The sequence below is a fragment of the Eriocheir sinensis genome, unplaced genomic scaffold (genome assembly GCF_024679095.1).
Source record: "Eriocheir sinensis breed Jianghai 21 unplaced genomic scaffold, ASM2467909v1 Scaffold1303, whole genome shotgun sequence".
In the NCBI taxonomy this organism is placed as follows: domain Eukaryota; kingdom Metazoa; phylum Arthropoda; class Malacostraca; order Decapoda; family Varunidae; genus Eriocheir; species Eriocheir sinensis.
The window spans coordinates 63,464-70,000 of NW_026110633.1; positions in this window are offsets into that span (position 1 = coordinate 63,464).

The following is a 6,537-nucleotide window of genomic DNA, read 5'->3' on the forward strand; positions in this document are numbered from 1 at the left end:
GATATGTTTTTTTCTTAACTGTCTTTAAGAGAAAACACGAGTAAAAAACAAAAAGGAAAGAAAAAGAAAATACAGGAATAGAATGTACCTCTCATTATTTATTATTTCTTCACCTGTTCCGCTTAAATATTTTTTCAGCAACTGATCATATATAACTTCCTTTATTTATTAGCTTTTTTTCTGTAAATTTTCTACTCTGAAATATTTGTCTATATATATATATATATATATATATATATATATATATATATATATATATATATATATATATATATATATATATAAATAATTGGTCCAGTGGCTAAGAAAATATTTGTGAGGTAGAGATATTTACAGAGGAAGCCAAATAAATAAAAGGAGGTTGAAGGAAGAGGAGTGTATAGATAGTTTTTCAGTTGCTAAGAAAAATATTACAGCGTTAGAGAAATTTGAAGAAGAAAAAAGCCGTATCAATAAAAGTAGGTTGTATATAGTTTATCCAGTTGCTAAAAAAAATATTTCAGCGGTAGAGAAATTTACGGAAGAAGCCTAATTCATAAAGGAAGGTTGAGAGAAGAGAAAAGCGTTTTAGATAATATAATAAAAAAGGAGGTTGTATATAGTTAATCAGTTGCTAAGAAAAAATATTGAAGCGCTAGAGAAATTTACAGAAGAAAAGCGTAATAAATAAAATGAGGTTGAATAGTATAGTTTATCTAGTTGCTAAAAAAAATATTTCAGCGGTAGAGCACTTTACGGAAGAAGCCTAATGAATAAAGGGACGTTGTAAGAAGAGAATCGCGTTTTAGATAGTATAATAAGTAAAAGGAGGTTATATAGTTAATCAGTTGCTAATATAAATATTGCAGCGCAAGAGAATTTTACAGAAGAAAAAGCCTATATATATATATATATATATATATATATATATATATATATATATATATATATATATATATATATATATATATATATATATATATATATATATATATATATATATATATATATATATATATATCACTTTAATTCACCGTACGAAATGTAATCCAGTACAACGAAGATTTATATTTGTTTTTTTCTTAAGTCCGGCCAAGAATTATTAACGTCCACAACACCAAAACCGTCCGATATGTTTTTTTTTAACTGTCTTTAAGAGAAAACACGAGTAAAACAAAAAGGAAAGAAAAGAAAAAAATATAGGAATAGTATACCTCATTATTTATTAGTTTTTTCTGTAATTTCATTCACAGTTGAAATATTTTCTTTTCAAACTGATTTATCAACCTCCTTTTATTTATTAGGCTTTTCAAATTTTTCTGAAATATTTTAGAAACTGACTATATATATATATATATATATATATATATATATATATATATATATATATATATATATATATATATATATATATATATAAATAATTGTCCAGTGGCTAAGAAAATATTTGTGAGGTTGAGATATTTACAGAGAAGCCAAATAAATAAAAGTGAGGTTGAAGGAAAAGGAGCGTTTAGATAGTTTATCGGTTTAGAAAAATATTACAGGTTAGAGAAATTTGAAGAAGAAAAAGCCGTATCAATAAAAGTAGGTTGAAAGAAGAGAATAGCTAGATAATATAATAAATAAAAGGAGGTTGTATATAGTTAATCAGTTGCTAAGAAAATATTGAAGCGCTAGAGAATACAGAAGAAAAGTAATAAATAAATGAGGTTGAAGGAAGAGTATAGTTTATCCAGTTGCTAAAAAATATTTCAGCGGTAGAGAGACTTTACGGAAGAAGCCTAATGAATAAAGGGACGTTGTAAGAAGAGAATAGGTTTTAGATAATATAATAAATAAAAGGAGGTTATATAGTTAATCAGTTGCTAAGAAAAATATTGAGGCTAGAGAAATTTACAGAAGAAAAGTGTAATAAATAAAATGAGGTTGAAGGAAGAGATATGTTTAGACAGTTTATCAGTTGCAAAAAATATTTCATGGTAGAGAACTTACGGAAGAAGCCTAATGAATAAAGGACGTTGTAAGAAGAGAATAGCGTTTTAGATCGTATAATAAATAAAAGGAGGTTTATATAGTTAATCAGCAAAATATTGCAGCGCTAGAGAATTTACAGAAGAAAAAGCCTAATAAATAAAATGAGGTTATATATATATATATATATATATATATATATATATATATATATATATATATATATATATATATATATATATATATATATATATATATATATATATATATATCACTTTTAATTCACCGTACGAAATGTAATCCAGTACAACGAAGATTTATTTTGTTTTTTCTTTAGTCCTGCCAAGAATTATTAACGTCCACAACACCAAAACTGTCTGATATGTTTTTTCTTAACTGTCTTTTAAGAGAAAAACACGAGTAAAACAAAAAGGAAAGAAAAGAAAAATACAGGAATAGTATGTACCTCTCATTATTTATTAGGTTTTTCTGTAATTTTTCACCTGCTTAAATATTTTTCAGCAACTGGATTAATTATATAACCTCTTTTTATTTATTATTTTTTTTCTGTAAATTTTTCATCTGAAATATTTGTCTTAGAAACTGACTATATATATATATATATATATATGCAGCACATATATATATATATATATGAGCAGGTATATATGGTATGCCACATATATATATATACATATGTTGCTGTTACATATACATATTATTATATATATATATATATATATATATATATATATATATATATATATATATATATATATATATATATATATATATATATATATATATATATATATATATATATATATATATATATATATATATATATAATTGGTCCAGCTAAGAAAATATTTGTGAGGTAGAGATATTTACAGAGAAGCCAAATAAATAAAAGGAGGTTGAAGGAAAAGGAGGCGTTGATAGTTTATCAGTTGTTAAGAAAATATTACAGCGTTAGAGAAATTTGAAGAAGAAAGATGTATCAATAAAAAGTAGGTTGTATATAGTTTATCCAGTTAAAAAAATATTTCAGCGGTAGAGAAATTTACGGAGAAGTTTAATTAATAGCTGAAGGTTGAAAGAAGAGAATAGCGTTTTAGATAATATAATAAATAAAAGGAGGTTGTATATAGTTAATCAGTTGCTAAGAAAAATATTGAAGTGTTTTTTTTTAGGAGAAATTCGTTACAAAGAAAAGTGCAATAAATAAAATGAGGTTAGGTTGAAGTATAAGAAGACCAGGTTTATCCAGTTGCTAAAAAATATTTCAGCGGCAGAGAACTTTACGGGAAGAAGCCTACCAACTGAAGTTGGCAAAAATATTTTAAGCGAGTAGAGAACTCGAAGGTATTCAATTAGTTGTAAAGGGACGTAAAGAGAAACGTTTTATATAGCATAACAAATAAAAGCGAGTGCTGTGTCAATTACGTTGGCGTTATTGCAGCGCTAGTAAACACGAGTTAAATGTAAAAAATATTTCAGCAGTAGAGAAACTTTGCTTGGAAGAAGCCAATGAATAAAGGTTTTAGATAGTATATATAAAAGCAATATATAGCAGCTTATATAGTATATCACACAATATAATTTCACCTGCAGCCAATATTTTTCAGCAACCGGGATCAGGTTAACCTCCTTTGTTTATATATATATATAAATTTCAAGAAGAAATATATATATAAAAACAATCATATGTATATATATATATATATATATATATATATATATATATATATATATATATATATATATATATATATATATATATATATATATATATATATATATATATATATATATATATATATATATATATATATATATATATATATACATATATATATATATATCACTTTAATTCAAAGAAGTATATTGTTGGCTACAACGAATTTTATTTTTGTTTTGAAGGTTTTCTTTTAGTCCAAGTCCGAAAATGTAACCAGTACACAACGAAGATTACTATTTTTAGGTCCGGCTGCCGAACGTCCACAAGAATTATTATTAACCACAACACTAAACTTAACGTCCACAACATCAAAAGTCCGTCTGATATGTTTTTTCTTAACTGTCTTTAAGAGAAAACACGAAAAACATTTATAAAACAAAAAGGAAAACAAAAAAGGAAAGAAAAGAAAATAAAGAAATTAGAATGTACCTCTCATTATTCATAAATAATGCAATTTTTCATTATAACCTCCTTATTATATTTCTTGTAATTTTTCATCTTCCTGGAAAATTTTTTCAGCAACTGACGGAGAAACTATATATATATATATATATATATATATATATATATATATATATATATATATATATCTATATATATATATATTACATATATATATAAATAATTGGTCTCAGGCTAAGAAAATATTTGTGAGGTAGAGATATTTACAGAGGAAGCCAACAAATAAAGGAGGTTGAAGGAAGAGGAGGGCGTTTAGATATAAAAGTTTAGATAATATAATAAATAAAAGGAGGTTGTAAGGAAGAATCATTGCGAAGAAAAATATTACAGCGTTAGAGAAATTAAAGAAGAAAAGTACACAATAAAAGTAGGTTGGTATAGTTTATCCAGTTGCTAAAAAATATTTCAGTGGAGAAATTTACGGAAGAAGCTAACTAATAAAGGGAGGTTGAAAGAAGAATAGTTTTAGATAGTATAATAAAAGAGTTGTATATAGTTAATTAAAGGTTAAGAAAAATATTGTATGCTGAGAATTTATGAAAGCCTATTAAATAAAAAATGAAGATATATATATATATATATATATATATATATATATATATATATACATGTTTATATATATATATATATATATATATATATATATATATATATATATATATATATATATATATATATATATATACAGTACATATATATAATTGGTCCAGTACTCAGAAAATATTTGTAAGGTAGATATTTACAGAGGAAGCCAAATAATAAAAGGAGGTTGGGTTAGAAGAGGAGGGTTTAGATAGTTTATCAGTTGCTAAGAAAATATTGAAGCTAGAGAAATTTAAAGAAGAAAAAGCGTAATAAATAAATGAGGTTGAAGGAAGAGTATAGTTACCAGTTGCTTAAAAAATATTTTAGAGAACTTACGGAAGAAGAATGAATAAAGGATAAGAAGAGAATATAGATCGTATAATAAATAAAAGGAGGTTATATATAGTTAATCAGTTACATAAAAATATTGCAGTAGAGAATTTAAGAAGAAAAAGCCTAATAAATAAATGAGGTTGAAGGAAGAGATATGTATATATATATATATATATATATATATATATATATATATATATATAGATATATATATATATATATATATATATATATATATATATATATATATATATATATATATATATATATATATCACTTAATTCACTGTAGAAATGTAATCCAGTACGAAGATTTATATTTGTTTTTTCTTTAGTCCGCCAAGAATTATTAACGTCCACAACACCAAAACTGTCCGATATGTTTTTTCTTAACTGTCTTTTAAGAGAAAAAACACGAGTAAAACAAAAAGGAAAGAAAAGAAAATACAGGAATAGTATGTACTCATTATTTATTAGGTTTTCTGTAATTTCACTGCTTGAATATTTTTTCAGCAACTGGATCAACTATACTAACCTCCTTTTATTTATTAGGCTTTTTTCATTTTCTACTCTCTGAATATTTGTCTTATATATATTTATATATATATATATATATATATATATATATATATATATATATATATACATATATATATATATATATATATATAGATATATATGATATATATATATATATATATATATATAAATAATTGGTCCAGTGGCTAAGAAAATATTTGCAGGTAGAGATATTTACAGAGGAAGCTAAATAAATAAAAGGAGGTTAAAATAGGAAAAGAGGGCGTTTAGATAGTTTATCAGTTGCAAGAAAATATTACAGCGTTAGAGAAATTTGAAGAAGAAAAAGCTGCATCAATAAAAGTAGGTTGTATATAGTTTATCCAGTTGCTAAAAAAATATTTCATGGTAGAGAAATTTACGGAAGAAGCCTAATGAATAAAGGAAGGTTGAAAGAAGAGAATAGCGTTTTAGATAATATAATAAATAAAGGAGGTTGTATATAGTTAATCAGTTGCTAAGAAAAATATTGAAGTGCTAGAGAAATTTACAGAAGAAAAAGTAATAAATAAAATGAGGTTGAAGGAAGATATATATATATATATATAGTTTATCCAGTTACAAAAAATATTTCAGCGGTAGAGAACTTTACGGAAGAATCCTAATGAATAAAGGGACGTTGTAAGAAGAGAATAGCGTTTTTATAGTCTGCCAATAATTAATGCCCATAAAAGGATGGTTATATATAGTTAATCAGTTGGTAAGAAAAATATTGCAAGGGCTAAGAATTTTACAGAAGAAAAGCCTAATAAAAAAATGAGGTTGAATAATATATATATGCACAGTTCTTCTGTAAATTTCTCACCGCAGAAATATTTTTCAGCAACTGACTAACTATATACAATCCCTTTATCACAGCTTTTTTCTGTAAATTTCTTCACCTGA